Consider the following 17792-nt stretch of genomic DNA (forward strand, 5'->3'; position numbering starts at 1 on the left):
AAATGAGATTGGAGTACCAGTTAAAGATGAAAGAAATGGAGTTAGCTTGTGCAAATACTAACTCCCCTATAGATAAACCTCCCAAGGGCTTTGATGTGGCGAAAAACATTCGCCTTGTGCAAACATTTGATGAAGACTGAGTTGATACATATTTCGTGTCATTTGAAAAAGTGGCCAAGAGACTGAATTGACCTGAGGAATACTGGACTCATCCTCCAAAGTGTTTTTTTTTAAAGGCTGCAAAAGTCTATTCTTCATTCTCTGAAATACAATCAGAGACTATGCAACATTAAAAGAAACAGTTCTCAATGCACATGAGTTGGTACCAGAAGCGTACAGACTTAAATTTAGGAACATGCAAAGACAATCAGGCCAGACGTATGTTGAATTTGATAGGGAACAAGAAATGATGTTCGATATAGGTGGTATAGATCACTGAAAGTTGACAAAGATTTTGTTCACCTTAGGAAAGTTGTCCTCCTAGAAGAATTCAAAGACCATAGAGTTACTGAAGTCAGTAAAGCAGCCATAGTAGCTGATGAATTTGAGTTCACACATAAGGGTATTGGAAATAGGCCTCCTTTATTGGAAAAAGAAAGGTAAAGGGTCATTTGAATCCCACAATAAACCTGGTGAGGGAAAATAATGCTAGCAAGGACAAAGACACTAACAAGAATCAGGCTAGTGGGGGCACAGAATCAATCAAAGGTCTAAAAGTCGTATAGTTCCAAAATTTGTACTCATTGTCATAAGTCGGGACATTTGAAAGAATCATGTTCGAAATCGGTTTGAATGCCAACCAAAGTTAAGAAAGACATGGGTTTAGTCAAACAAACAAGTGTTCTGTCGATGGAGTTTGTCCCATCAGAGCCCAATCGAGATGTTGAGAGTGTGTATCTGGTATTTGCTGGTAAAGTCAAGCAAGTTGATGAAAGCTTTAGAAGCTTTTTGTATGATGGTGAAATATCTCCTTGTTCGACTTATGCTGCTGGTAGGTAAGTGGTGATCCTTAGGGATACAGGGGCTGCGCAGTCCCTGGTGGTGCCAGGGGATTTAGCTCTTCCTCCAGAGAGTTCAGAGAACGCCAAAGTCTTGATTCAAGGTATCGGCCCAAATTTCATGTCGGTTCCTTTGCATAAGGTCGACTTAAGGTGTGACCTAGTTAGTGTTCCTGTGACTGTTGGTGTCGTTCCAGAATTACCCATGGAAGGTGTTGATTTCTTGTTAGGTAACGACTTGGCTGGAGATAGAGTTGTTGCATCTCCAGTGGTGTCGGAGAAGCCGCTTGAGGTAACTGAAACGAATTAATAAAGGAAGATTTTTCCAGGGATTTTCCCCGGATTTTGTTTTTACTGGGTCTCAGACTCGTAGAGCTGAAAAGGATGATGCGGATTCTGCTGATGTAGAGGAGAGTACTGATGTCTGGCTAGCTGAAACCTTTTTCAATGATTTGAATGGGGATAGTGTTGAAGGCTCTGTTGCTAACAATGATAGTTTGTTTAGTAAATCCTCCCTTGTACAGGCACAACAGGCAGACGCAGAATTAAAAAGCTTGTCACAGAAAACACCCTTCAAGCGTTAATACAGATATCGAATCATATTAATATATATAGTATCAAATACTTTGAAAGAAGATGTATCCTTTCAGGCCAATAGGTATGTGTTCATTACATGTCTTTTCCTTAAATTTGAGATTTGTGAGGTGTCAATATTTATTTCACTCACACGGTAGATGTTCTTTTAATAACCCCTGGGTAATATATTATTTTGGTTATCATATGAATGTAGCTGGATTATTACTTGATGTTTGCACACCAGGTCACATTCAACTGAATTGCTTTTTGTTTGAGATTATTTTTGGAGGGGGGCATTGGCTTGGGCTTTGAGGGTATGGTCCTTGACTTTATAGACTTGTCTAGTGAGACCTATCAAATTCATAGAAACAGTTTTCTATGCGCCATAGATATGTTTTCCATGGAATAGAATGGTGAGACGATCCATACTGTCACATATAACCCAACCCACAACATTAATGAGGTTCCTTTAAAAGGGTGGTTTCCTTCAATCAGTGTGATATTGGTTCCCATACATTGGTTTAGTAGCGTATCTACAACTCATGCCAAAAGATGTAGAAATTATTTATCCGATCTTTTCCTATATGGACAAAGGAAAAAACCCAACAAGATGTGATCCGGAACCCCGGTCCACAACGTATAATTGCCAAGTTCATACAATGCTGGTATTCTAAATAGGGACCTTGTTTCCTATCTTACGCAAACCTTCACTGGTATAAGGATGTGTAATTGCCGCATCTTTCCTTTAACTTCTTAGAAATTAGTAAACCTTTCAGAAAGCTGACAAACTCGCAACCTACACACACCCACCCTCACCCGCAAACACCCACACAATTGAAATACACAAAACGAATTCCTCAGATCAAGTCAAAAGAGATTATTGGACGAATTACACATGACTTATCCTTTCTCTCTCCTTTTCCTCCCTTTTCTATCATTTCACTCTAAAGCTGAATGAATAATGGAATATAATAAAATAAAAATTCCACCCACTCCCTGTTGTGTACATTCTAGTTTCAAAAAATCTTCACAATTCATTCCCACCATTTTTTTTAGCATACACAATACCTTGTCATGGCTGATCAAGCAGAGATTTCAATGTCACATTTGCGTTTGGAGGCTTTAGAAACCGATTCCCATTTTGCGCGTTGATAAAGTCTGTAATCTGGTTTGGCATTTGACAGTACATGAACTATATTTCAATAACTCGCCATGAACTGAACGGTATGACTCTGACAGTACTCTAAAAGTTGTCCTCACTTTTATGATACCTTTCGAGAGAGGATACCAAGGAAGTATGTTCCACCTTTCACGAATGTGGCAGATAAGGTGCAAGTGAGTCAATATGGATGTTGATGTGCTACACCAGGAAATTGAAATTTATTTCATCGTTGATATTGGACACTCCCGTTAAAAGGTAAGCACAGTTAACACGTTCATGTCCATGCATATTATTTTGACACGCATGCAACCACACAAACCACTACTTAGCTGGGTAAACCGTTTCGTTTCAGCAAGGTTATTTACATTTGAATTGTAATTGAATGCACTAAATGACTGCTGTACTTCTTCTTTTCCTCTTCCCCTTTCTAAATTTATTATTTTTTTCTCCCATTCCCACATTTTTTGTCTATCCTGCATAGCAGATCGAGACTATAGCATAGGCGCCACATTTCCGACGGCGGCGGTGTCAACATCAAATCTTAATCTATAAGGTTAAGTTTTTGAAACGGCATTATAACTCGTAAAGTATGTGGACCATGTTCACGAAACTCGGACATAAGGGTAATCAAGTATCACTTAACATCCTGCCTTGGTTTCAATTACATGACCGAGGTCAAAGGCAATAGGTCAATGAACATAGACCTAGTCCAGATTGGACCTTGTTTGGAAGTGCCCTTTCCCAAAAGCTAACATAGAGGGCACATGTCTCCCAATCTCTAATCAGCGCCAATCTACTCATCTTGACTCCAAGCTGAGTAGATTGGCGCTGATTAGAGATTGGGAGACATGTGCCCTCTATGTTAGCTTTTGGGAAAGGGTACTTCCAAACAACAAGGTCCAATCTGGACTAACATAGACCCTGTTGGGAGAATCAATATCGAAATCTTAACCTAAGGTTACGTTTTTAAAATGTCATCATAACTTAATCATGAAACTTACACATACGGGCGATGAAGTATTACTAAACAGCCTGCCCAAGTTTCACGTCACATGTCTAAAGTCAAAGGTCATTTGGGGTCAATCAACTTTGGGGTATTGAATTTCCATCGTACCCTTTCTTTTTATGGAGCTAGTTCAGAATAGTTAGACATAAGAGTAATCAAGTATCACTGAACATCCTGCTAGTTTCAGGTCACATAAACAAGATCAAATGTCATTTAGGGTCAATGAATATTGGCCATGTTGAATTACCATCGTAACTTTGAAAGTTTATAGATATATAGTTCATACAACTTAGACATACGAGTAATTAATATCACTGAACATCCTGTGTGGGTTTCAGGTCTCATGGCCAAGGTCAAAGGTCATTTAGGACCAATAAACTTTGGTCATGTTGGGGGATATTCGTTTAATTTGCATCATACCTTACAAAGTTTATGGATCTATTTCATGAAACATAGACATAAGGGTAATCGCGTATAGATGATTGATTTGCACATATCTTACATAACATCTTCATGGTCAAAGGTAACTCTGGGTCAATGGAATTTGTTATCATATAAATGTTTTCTTTTGTGAATAATTATTCAATAGCTGTTTTCAAAGTCAGCACTGCTGCTATATCAAATCGCGTAATACAGTCGAGACTGTCAGAGGCGTTCCACTTGTTTCCTTTCTAAACTATCTGTTTCACTTTGACAGTACAGTTTAAAATGGGTTGTGCTTACTGCACTAAAAGGAAGCGAGACAAAGGTTACACGATTTTTCGTTATCCCACAATAGTTAGCATCATGAGCTCGTTTAGAAGAAAACGTAAAATACAAATTTACATTATCGTAGTGCATTAAGGCAAGAGCAAACTAGCATAGATACAAATATTTCTGTTTTCTCATGTAACGAGACTCTTTTAAACCACAGAATTCCACCTGAACAGGCATAATTAAAATCATTGAATTCTTAATAGCTAATTTTGTACGATCTTACATGATATGACAAAGAAACAAATCTAACGAGACAAATATTTTACTCTTTACTATCAAGTTGATTTTTTTCTTGTAAATAAGCCTATCATCACATGATTTCAAAGATGATGAGTATGCAACTGTGACTGTTCATCGAATTGTAGTTTTCTCAGGTCTACCCGTTTCCACAAAACAAAACATATTCAAATTGGTACTTCAGGCTGAAAATTATTACACCTAAATAAATTGAGAAAAATTTACAGATTTGACAATAAGGAACAACTTGACTGAACCATATAGATTTAAACGATGCAAATTCCAGATGTTCAGCGAGGAATCAATCTTTTTTCACAATGAGGAGAAAATTAGAATATATCATATTTGATATAATAGAATACAAAATAAATATTGAGTGGATGACGTCATCAGTCTCCTCATTTGCATACAAACCAGTATGTTGCATATAACTATTTTTTAACGAAATTAAGCTAAACTTAAAAATATCATAACTTCCGATTTTGATATTATGTTCAGTGTTATGCTTGTTGGGTTTTTCTCTTCTTATTCAAATGAAGTTTTTGGTGGGAGGGGGATGGACTTGACATTTAAATGTAAACACTGACATGCCAATAACATTTGGGTGTGACGATAGTCCAAAATAAAGATGATTTAGGAAACTAAATCATGACTCTTCTTACATATCTGTTAAATATTTATGCATGACGTGACTCATTGATTTCCCTACACATATATTTAATAAAGGTGATGATGTGAGGGTGTGTGTGTGTGTGTGAGGGGAGGGAATGACAACAACATAGCAAGATGAAATATCGATATTTCTAAATACATTTTAAACATTTATGCATGACGTGACATATTTATTTCACTATATACATATACACACACACACACATGTATATACATGTACATGTGAAGTTATACATGTACTACAGCTTTGGCAATTGTGTGAAAGAAATGGATGAAGAGAACAATGGTAGGCGTAGCTTAAATCAAGGTTCCCCAGAGCTATCTACCCTTTGGAAAAATTGGTCATGCCGAAAAAATGTCTCTGCCAGGAATCGAACCCGGACCCCCAGCTTTGAACGCCAGTGCCTTACCCACTAGACCAAAGAGACGGTTAGTGGCTAGGGCGACCCCAGTACGATTGGCCATCAGATAGACAGATTTTCGACACCATACCATATAATTTCCCTTGTCGGGTGAAGGTGTGTTTTGAACAATGACAAGCCGCCATATGCCTCGATCAGCTGGATCAAAGCTATATTGCTTTGATACAGTACACGTATGGGAGAAAGTATACAAATGTGTGAAGTTATACATGTACTACAGCTTTGGCAACTCTTTTATTTAAATATTGTCTATAGTTAAGGCACCGGCGTTCAAATCTGGGGGCCCGGGTTCGAATCCCAGCAGAGACATTTTTTGGCATCACCAATTTTCCAAAGGGTAGATAGCTCTGGGGAGTCTTGATTTAAGCTACGCCTACCAATGTTCTCTTCATCCATTTCTTTCACACAATATTTAAATAAGAGTTGCCAAAGCTGTAGTACATGTATAACTTCACACATTTGTATACTTTCTCCCATACGTGTACTGTATCAAAGCAATAGCTTTGATCCAGCTGAGGCATGGTGGCTTGTCATTGTTCAAAACCAACCTTCACCCGATCCGTTTGGCAGAGATATACTGCCGCAGTTGCCACTTGCACGAGCCTTGTTCCTATTCTATCATCAAGTCCCTTGGACTTAATCGTCGGAGGGCAACTCGTAGAGGAACCAGAGGGGGTCAGCAGAAAAAGGCTCGATCTCAACTTAGAGAAACATGTACATCACCTCTTTATACATCTCATTATGACCATGATACAAAATAGTCAATTGCTCTTTCTGCAACAGAAGCAGGCATTGCAGAGCACCATATTGCAGTTGTTGAATTCATGCCGAGGCATAACAAGCCTGTCGAACACTCAGGATGTCATAGCAGAGGTATCAGCAATCTTGTACAGATACCACGATCCCACTCAATTCTGCTGGACAGGAGTCACTCACACTTTGCACTGACAATTTCATGTCATTAAGAAATAAGTCAGCAGCAGTACTGGACTACGTTCGTGACAGTAAAGGCGATATATACGCGATAACCGAAACATGGCTTACCGAGAATGATGCAGCAGTCATTAATGACATCATCCCTCCAAGTTACAAATTCCTGCATCATCCACGGGCTTGTCGTCGAGGGGGAGGAACAGGTCTCCTTTACAAAGATACTATCGATGTTCATGAGGTAAAGGCTGGTGAAACGAAGTCGTTTGAATTTGCTGAAAATAACATCACCTTTGGTTCATGCCAACTCAGAATTGTTAATGTCTACAGACCACCATACTCTGAGAATCACCGCATCCCAATTTCTACGTTCTTATCTGAATTTAGCGAGTTTATTAAACCTCACCTGATGTCTAACATTCCTATAATTTTGACTGGGGACTATAACATTCACGTTGATGTTATTGATAATTATGACTCAAAATTGTTTCGAGGGTCATTCTCAAAAAAATGTTACAATTCACAAAAAACGTGTCTCGACTATCTTATGCCCGCTAGCTTCACAACCCTGAACATTTTCTACAAAAATATTATCAACAAAATGACAATAATAGACTATCTCCACAAACCATATGCGACCAGTGACTAGTAAAGCTCTAAATTTATTACACAGGCCTTTTATTTTTGCTTTTCGTTAGAATATACACTGTCTCGGGTCAGTTTTTTATTTTACTATCATTCTCTTTTGTATGTACTCTGTATTTCTTACCTACATCAATGTCTGGTGAGGGCAGCATGTTGTATACGTCTGTAAAACTGGGCTTATCCTAGTATTTCATGATCACTCTGTGATTAATTCCACTTTTAACTTTGTCCTCAATTCATTTTAACTTCCGTAACGAATACTGCCACAAGTTATTTCTCCCTTTTTAAACTGAATGATATTACATGATAATGTGTTGCAAGTAGAGTGATATTCATTAATAAATAATTGATAGGGAAGTATCATAAGTGTTTCCTGTATTACATGAAAATAAAGGACTATTCTTAAAAAATGAAATGTATGACTAAACAGGTTTAACATCCGTAACGCACCTTAAGAAAATATGCACTTTGGGAGTTCTGTTAAGGATTCAGTATTATATAGGATAAGAGACACCTTTCATAATAAATACAGTTTTCAAAGGTAGGGCTGCTAAATAAGGTCCACGTTGGACCACAAAGCACAAAAACATTAACTTCCGTAACGCATTAACTTCCGTAACATTTTTTCTTGAATATGTTACAAATTTGTACTGTAATGCATCACTCCGGATCATACAGATATAAATTATATAAGGTACCCTCCACCTACGTACCCATAGAAATAATAGCTATTCATCCTTGGAAAATTAATATTGCACATCTTATTTTCAACATCACTTTGTAAAGAGGGAAAATTGCCAGCGAGAACAATTTCCCAAGAATTATATACGATATTTAATGCTTTTGGAATTTCAAATAATTCATACTACAAATTTTGAATATTGGAATCTTCTTTAGAACTTAAAATTTCTCAATTTCTTTGCTATAGAAAGTGCATTAACTTCCGTAACAATACTGTTACGGAAGTTAATAAACTTCTCTGCTGTACTTTGCGGAGATTGATAGTACAATTCTAGTTCCAGAACAGGTGACATGGCTTTGTCTAATGCTGAAGTCGGTAGAAACGGTGGAGAAAAGGGGAAGAAGGAGGAACAAGCTTTCATGGACAAGGAAAGAGGAAGGAAAACTATTTGCAATGACTCATGAGGATGGTTATTTCACCGATCAAAAATGTGAGCGCAAAGCGCGAGCTAAAACTTGTGAATAGTCTAATCTGAAAACTTGACATTCTAAGCATTTTTTTGTAGAAATGATCAGGATGTTATCTGAATAAAGTATTAATGCAAGTACAAAGTACTAGCTGATTTTTTTTCGTATTCTGACTGAAACCTTGACATTCTAAACACTGTTTGTACTAATTACAAGGATGGGTACCTTAATTGATGCGACTGTAAATATTTTATATTTTGATCTGAGAACAATAATTTTTTGGACGTTTTAATTTGAGAACAAGATATATATCCAATAAACAATTATTGCAAGGGTAAAACGCGCGCTTATATAGGTTTAGAACCCAAAATGGGACATTCTATTAACTTTCTGTAATCATAAAAAAGGATGGGTGTCTTGCTAAGAAAATGATAAGCAGCGAGTGCGAAGCGCGAGCTGAAAATATGCCATTTCAATATGAAAACTAGACATTTTAAGCACACTTTCAAAAAAAGAGGATATAAATTGAATAAAAAATAATTTCATGCAAGAGAATGCAAAAGAACAAATGGGGATTATATGTATGTACACCATCAATCAACTCTTTTAATATTCATGAAGATATGCATAGACCAAACTGTTTCACTAAAATAATGCATATCTTTCATATGGCATAACGCTGTTATTCCTTGTTCGATTTTGATCATATTTGCAGTATTTTGTTTGTCTGATTATTATCTGTTCAGAGCAGATTTTTCAGCCTGGATGACCCCTTAATGCGGATGAAAAAACGCTGAAATAATTTATATAGGCCTACTGACAAACATGAAAAGGGGTATTTCAAACACTCACGGTTTGTTGGAATTTATTATACGTATTTAGATAATCAAACATTTTGGCTATTCATATTTTTTTAAATCACCAACAGGATGCCTAATTGCGTATCTCAATGAAACAAAATAATTAAAACAAATCGCAATTAGATCATATAGATTTCATTAATAATTTATGTATTTGTGAATTTTTAGCCTCTTGGTTCATTAACCTCACTTTATTATTATTCATTTCCCCACGTCCTATTTTAATTATCTTCTTCTCTTTTTCTCTCTATCTTTTTTGGCTATTGGCAAGCGGCGGGATTCCTCGTAACCCAGAGAACTCATTCTGGTTACGGGACTGCGATTGTTATATTTTGTTTATTGCCAGAAACCTTTAAGATGAACTGCAATTCTGTGGCCTGGTTATTCGGTTTTCTCATTCCAACTTTGAACAAGAACGACAACAAAAATGACAGTTGTCCGCTTCCTGTTCTGTTTTTAACATTTTTTATTATCATCATTATTTTTATTTTTTGGGGGGATGGGAATTAAGCAATGCGTTCCACATTAATCTTTAATAAATGAAAAAAAGTAGACGAATACATTGATATAGATGTTCCCAAGCTAACAAAATAAGTATTGCAATTTGTAACTTGATTTTAACTTCCGTAACGAAGATTGACAAGGTTAAATGCTATCGAGAGGATTTAATGGTAAACTATCTTTGGATTCCCAGCATTGGTCATGCATTGCTAAGGATCTCAGGTTATGGATGAAAGTTATTTTAAGGTTGCCTCATTCAAATTATGAACATTAAACTGAACGAAGATGTGCAATGATTTTTATGGTACGTTTTGTTATATGTTATTTGGTAAAGTCCTGCTTCTGAAAACAATATTAAATAGTTTTTCCATCTTGCAAAGATTTTTGCTTCAGAAAATGAAATTGTTGATACCACGCTAAAACTAAATTGTGTGCATTTCAATTTCAATAATTTCAAAAGTGATTTAATCAAGTAACATAGTGGGCAATGCTAACGATTAACCTCCGTAACGATGATATACAGTGCTTGAGTTAATCCGGTCAGTACTTCAAATTGACACAACTGCGACTTGCCCCTTTTCTGTTGCCACTTTCTCATACATATGAGTTATTCAAGCCTTTACAATTATTCTAATTTATTGGAGTCCACCTCTATGATGTAACATGGATATTCCTTCGTTGCTAATGTTTTGCTTAAACTTTTTCTTAATTCGTTGTTATTATGTTGTTGACGTATGTCTCTACATGCGAACGATGATATACCTGTAATTCATCACGACATACATAATCGAATCTGTCAGTTAGTTTGGTTACTTAACTTCCTGAAATGGCTTAATACAGAAAAAGAAATCTTATCCATATCTGTATCTATCATGAATGAAATATACAGTCATGGCAGTTGGGTATGCTAATTACTTTGGTTATTTTATTTTCAGAAAGAGCAGATGTTTGTCTAAAGTTCCAAGTTTCCTTTATCTTATTTGTTAACAACAACAATTTATACTGTCTACTAATATATTGGTATTTCAGACTCTTTTTGGTCATACATGGAGTATACCTTGTTGATGTTTTCATAGGAGTCTCCCGTTGATGAATTCGAGATATTCTGCTTTTTTGCCTATAATCCTATTTTGTATGATTTGTGATATTTTTCATTATGTGTGCGTCAATCTGACGTTAATTTCACGACAGTTCAGTAATATACAAAGATTATCTGATTTTAGATGTTATCTTTTATGTACATGTTCTTTTGAAAAAAAAAAGAATAATCGTCATAGACGCCCATCAGGTACGAAGACATTTTTAATATGCTGTACCGGGAAAGTGGTCTAACATATTGAAAACGGTTGATACTTACATTCAACTCTTAACCAGCCAAATGTACTATTCTGTTCTACACTCTGTGTATATACTTTTGGAATTTTCTATCATATTACTATGAACAGATTTATATATGGTCATGTAGACAGTATGAGTCATATTGAATTCTTTGGTTATTTGAAAAGCCATCACAAACTAGTCTAGCTGTTTCCTAACTCAAATAACTATAGTCAGGGTTAGACATTTCCCCTTTTGATATATTTTATTTTCTCGACTTTTTTACGAGTGCATTTTTTTTCAATATAAACGAGATATTTTATATGTTAACAGAATAGATCAACATGTATTTTGTCTATACATATATATATATACACCCTTGAATCGGGTGCATCATAACTCAATTTGTTGTGATAATATGAGTTTACATTATCATATCAGCTAGTTTAATCTAAAAAATTCACCACATTCTAGCCAAAATTAAACCAAACTAATAGTATACTATTCTACTTTCAGAATTGTCTCGCTTGTTTGTAACTGAAATTAAAACCCTTTTAGATATTCCTCCTTTCACAGGATCTATCTCTGTATAATTTAAAAAGGATGTTCTCTTTGGTCGATGCGATCTTAACGAAAAAAAGTTATATTGCGATAGGTTGACAGAGTCAGATCAGCATTACGTGAACGTGAATTATAAATGACGTATTCTCTTATTCTAACATTCAGATTTTTGCATTTGGGCAATGTAAAAGTAGCATTTAAAAAAAATATTCATTTTGCAACTGTTGATCTTTCTGCAAAACTCCGTAACCAAACAATGGAAAAAAATTCGAGTTTTTTTCTGTAATGACGATTTCCGAAATAAAATTAGGAATTCATTGAATCGGAGCGAGTCTTCCTTGTGTATTATACTCATTAAAAAATATGTCTTTGAACATAACTGACAATCTAAAGTTGATGACACTTTTCATATTCTCAGTACAGGAACAATTTTTTTCTCATTCTCCATATAAGAATTTTCTGTTGTCACGATATGTAACCCCTGGTATCCTGAATTTATTTATCACTAAATGATTCTTTTATTGCAATTTTCTAAAAAGGTCACTTTGTTACCTGTTGCATTGTCTGATTTTTTTATACTGTTCTTTTTCCACATTAGGGATCTATTTTTTTTTACTATGCTAAAAATATCTGATAATCTTTTCGCTTGAACTCGCTACACACAGCGTGTAATTCTAAGTGTTGCAACCCATTTTCCTTTGAAGCTTTATAATTCTTATGCAATATTCAATGAAGCTCTAATCCACTTTGAATAGTATAGTGTGGTACATGTGCACATTAATCTTACTGGAATTTTCTCACAATCATTATGTAAATGAGATCCCTTGTCGAAAGTAATTTTCATTGTACTTTCATGTCATATTACGATTATGTTTTATGTATTGTAAAAATTTATTTTGACTTTACAATAAATGCAGAAACTCCTGCAAAAAAAAAAAAATGACCATACCCATTGGCTCTGTCTACTTGTAGTTTCCACCGTTGTCTGTTCCGGACCTCCGACCGTCTGCTTCAGACCAGCAACTATCCGCTTCAGACCAACCCGTCTGCTCCGGACTCCAGACTCCGAACCGTCCGCTTTCAGACCAACCAGACTATCAGAGCAAGCCCTTGTATAGTCTCTTGCTGGCGTGCAAAAGACCCAACATACAAGGAAATACAGTCGTCGCCTAGGACTAGAAATCCATCCTAGGTTTCCCCCTGGAAAGACATGCGAACGATCATATAAATCATTTCGATGGCATCCACCAACTTTATTTATTGAATAGCGAATCCAAATCAATCTGCATACGTTACATGCAATGCACCCCGTGCGCGCCGTATTTCAACAGATCATCGGCAAAGCCTCACGACTTTACAAACTTAACGTACTTGTGCATTAATTATACAATATCTGTTACAGTTAACCTCTGTTAAAATCTTAGAATAGCTGTAACTTTACTCTCCGAAATCGGATCTGCATGAATGACATATTAAATTGAAGGACAAGTCCACCCAAACAAAAAGTTGATTTGAATAAAAAGAGAAAAATTCAACAAGCATAACACTGAAAATTTCATCAAAATCGGATGTAAAATAGGAAAGTTAATGGCATTTTAAAGTTTCGCTTCATTTCACAAAACAGTTATATGCACATCTCGGTCAGTATGCAAATGAGGAATTGATGACATCACTCACTCTCTATTTCTTTTGCATTTTATTATATAAAATATGAAATATTTTGATTTTCTCGTCATTGTCATGTGAAATGAAGTTTCATTCCTCCCTGAACACGTGGAATTCCATTATTTTAACAAATATGCATAAAGAAGTCGAAATAATTTATGTTGAGCTTCAACAAAACACTACAGCTAAAGTCCAAAGAAAACTCTTAAACAATGTGGCATGAAAAATAATGTACATGGTGACATGCCTTCTTATAGTACCCTTGTATTAACAACACAACTCAGGTCACCTCTTCTGATCTGCTGGTCCTCATCTCGTGTAAGATTGTCTGAATTCCCTGGCGGGGGTTGTCAGCCTGCGTCTCAGCATCCTTACCAGTGCATTCTGACCAGTCACTGGTAGACGGCATCTCCGACACCACTTTCCCAGAAGCGTATCTCAAATCAAGCGGTGACGGCGATCTCTCATCATAGTCCAGCTCCTCCTCTGGTTCAGGGGTAAAATTCCGACCATGCCGTGGAGATACTTCTGATCGGTCAGGTTGAGGAGACTTTGGAAAATCTGGATCGGATAATTTAGGCATGTCCTTTTGTGATGTCCTGGACCTCCGGCTTGGTGACCGGGAACGGGAGTGACGAGACGAACTAGCACGTTTTGACCGACGTGGTGAGCGAGAGTCAGAGCGACGTGGTGACCTCATAAGTGATCGACTCAGTCGTGGATCCTTGTCTTCCCGATGCGGCGGCAGAGGGTCCATACGAACAAGATGGCATGTAGAAACTTCCTTCAGTTCTAAAGCATCCCAATATTCCAGTAGACGTCTAGAATCCATTGAACACGTGTGTGTTTTATGTTGATTAGGCGTGTTGCCAAATATCTAGGCCGTGTAGATAGGACGTATATCCTTGTCTCCTCCTCGCCTGTCAGCTATCTTTTGTGAGCTCCGTTCAGTGATGGCTTCAACCAGTTGTACCTGTTCCTGAATGTCGTCAATTCTAGGCAGCAGGTAGGCATCTCTAATCGTCTCTGCATTGAGTTGACGGTAGTCAACACACAATCTTTGGCTGCCATCTTTCTATTTGGCCAGTACAATGTTGGATGCTCATGGGCTGGTCACTGGCTAAATCAAGCTCTGAGCTAGTAGATTCTTTACTTGCTCGTCTATTTCTTTCGTCTGCGTCATGGGATGTCTCCTCTGGGCTTGAAGTATTGGTTTCGCATTACCAGTGTCTATGTCATGTTGGACAAAACTGGTCTGTCCAAGATCCGAAGGTCCTGTAGAGAAAACATCTGCATTCTCAAGCAGCAATTCTTTTATCAAGTCATGGCATTGGGCTGGCACTTCGTCGGTACTGCGAACAAAGAGGTAATTCAAATGTTCTGGTATGTCTTTGTTGGTATTTGTCTCAGTTGGCTCGGCAATGTTGTACATTTCCATGCTCACTTCTTCCAGCCCTGACAATGAAGCAATCGCAGTGCCTGCCCGTATAATTTTTTTGTTCCTTTGTTAGGTTAAACACCAGAACAGGTAGTACATCTCCATCTGCCTTCACAACAGATCTGGCTACGAAAAGACCTTTCTTGATTAGTTCTGCTGGATGTGCAGGTGGTTCTACTTATCCATCACCTAGTGACACTTTTCTGCCTGTTACTCTACCTGCTAATACCATTTCGTGTCTGGGGGAATCAAATAATCTTCTCCCACTACTATCCTCCTGCAGAATGATTCTCCGTTACTATCTAGGAATGGAATTATGCCATAGTTGCTCCTCAATTCCATCTTTTGTCAGTCTTATACAACACTGATTTTGACTAGGAAATCTAGCCCTAAAATGCCCTCATTCTTTAGAATAGCCACTGTAGCCATTGTAGTGACGACTATATCTCCAATCTGCACCTCCAGCATTGATTTTCCTCTGATACTCAATTAAGATCCATCTGCTTGTAGTAAAACACTTGTCACTGGTAGAAATTCTGGTCTTCTGATTTCCTCTATCTGGTCAAACACTTTCTCTCCAATGAGAGTGTTGGGAGCTCCAGTGTCGACCAGTAATTTTAATTCTTGTCCATTTACTTTGCCTTGAAGGTAAAACCCTTTTCTCTTGGTATCTAGAGTCGCTCCGACTCTGGTTTGCTCCTCTTTCTTTTGTCCTTTTGTTCCTCTATTCACTTGTCCATCTAGAGTCACTCGGACTCTTGTTTGTTCCTATTTTTCTTGTTCCTTTGTTCCTTCTTTCTCTTGTCCATCTAGAGTCCTTTCGACTCTCATTTGTTCCTCTAAGAGAGACTCGACGTTTCGGACAGGTTGACTGTCCGTCTTCAGGAGTTAAGACGGACAGTCAACCTGTCCGAAACGTCGAGTCTCTCTACTACTCATCTCTACTCGCCGACTCAAGCCAGCATCTCCTCATCAGCTCTACTACTCAAGCTGTTCTCACTCAACATTCCTTCTGGTGTACAGTCCTTTTCAGGACTATTTTCAAGAAAGAATAGTCTACTCTCATATTTCCACTTTCTCGCCTATCCACTTCTTCTCTTCTTCTATCCACTGTTTCTATAACACTCCACATGGTGTACCGCAAACCACATCAGCAATTGTACATGCCACCATGCAAACCTTCAAACAACATCAGAAAATAATTAGTTTCAATGATTTTTACATGTTTGTATTCGTATATATCCATGGGCATTAACAGATGCACCGACTCCCACACTCACATCTGCATACAAAGGTAAATTCCTGCAGGGAGGGCCTTCCCATTTAAAAGCACACTGGTGGTGATCCAACGAATTTCATGAATCTATCTGTATTCAAGCGAATATCACTATTAATTGCTTAAATTTTGATTATAGAATGTTTTTTTTTAATTATGATATCAATCAATTAATTCATATTTACAATAATTTAGATGAAGGATTATTAAATTTGAATCATGAGAGTACTTTAAATCTCAACTCCTAATAGTCAATCAGTTGCATTTAATATCCTTTGGAGTAGTTATGTTCCCCGACAAACAGAATCTGATCACACATATATGTATATATATATATATATATATATATATATATATATATATATATATATATATATATATATATTGTTACGATACTGCAACAAATAACAATCAAGATGTAATTTAAATTTCCCTTTTTTTATTACAGGAAATTGATTATGTACTTAAACAAAATAAAACAAAATAATCTTACATTAAATTTCTCTAAGTGTCTGATGTACAATCCAGGGTTATAGTTCACTGTTATAGTCCAATATATATTCCAGGTAGGCTGGGAAGATTCCTTATTGATGATGGCGATGATGAAACTGATGTTGAAGTCCGATGAATAATAAAAGTCACTGTAACGAGTTGAAATGTCCGTGAAGACGATGTTGATGATGATTAATAGTCAATTTCAGCAATCCATGGGTTGAAGCGTGTTCATTGAACAGGTTGATGATGTTGATGATCTCGATGAGAACTGAAAATTCCTCTCTCAAAATAACTGCAAACAGTTCATTGATGGTGGGCATAAACTGCTCTGATCTGATCTGGTGAAGTGATCTCATATGATGTGATGTGATCTCCTGCTCTCATATGATGTGATCTTGTGATGATGTCCTTAAAGAAACTGCAGCTATATATACTAAGTTTCAACTAATCTAGAAGCTTCTAAAAAAATGTCACCACCATAGAAGGTTCTAGCACCTTCTTCCAAAAGAACATTCTCCTTTCAGGAGCAGTCAAAATCCAGAAGACTCTTGAATGACCTCATTGAAATCAAGAGTGTCAATAACATAGCTAAGCCTATTGTTCCTAATCTCTATTCAAAAATAACAAGCTCTGATAGGCTGCATGCATGTCTGAGATATCACCATCAAAGTCTAGGTCGAGAATTTCTTCGATTGTAGAGCCAGAAGATCTCTTTCTATGAAGAAAGCAGTTTCACTGAAATCCATGACTGGATGAAGGCAAACAAGCTCAAACTGAATGATGCAAAGACTGAATTCTTTGTCTCTGCTTCGCCACATCATTTATCATCTGATCTCATGAAGGATGTCAGACTGACAATTAACGAGAAATCTTTCTAGCCTTGTAAGTCTGTTCGCAATCTTGGTATAACATTTGAGCCTTCTGCAAATCTCAGCCATCACGTCACCTTGGTCTGCAGAAACGTCAAGTTTCATCTTCGTAACCTCTGGAGAGTGAGACGTTTTATTGACAAGGAAACATGTCATGCTGCTGTCATGGCTCTTGTTCTTTCCAGACTGGACTACTGCAAAAGTCTCTTCAGCGTTCTTAGCCAGAAAGACTTAGACCGACTTCAGAGACTACAGAA

The 17792-nt window shown here is 37.0% G+C and overlaps 1 pseudogene; it reads left to right on the forward strand.

Annotated features, from left to right (window-relative positions):
• The first annotated feature begins 849 nt into the window (after positions 1-849).
• On the forward strand, positions 850-12984 carry LOC121413172 (annotated as a pseudogene).
• Positions 12985-17792: the final 4808 nt, after the last annotated feature.

Source organism: Lytechinus variegatus, chromosome 4 (genome assembly GCF_018143015.1).
Source record: "Lytechinus variegatus isolate NC3 chromosome 4, Lvar_3.0, whole genome shotgun sequence".
In the NCBI taxonomy this organism is placed as follows: domain Eukaryota; kingdom Metazoa; phylum Echinodermata; class Echinoidea; order Temnopleuroida; family Toxopneustidae; genus Lytechinus; species Lytechinus variegatus.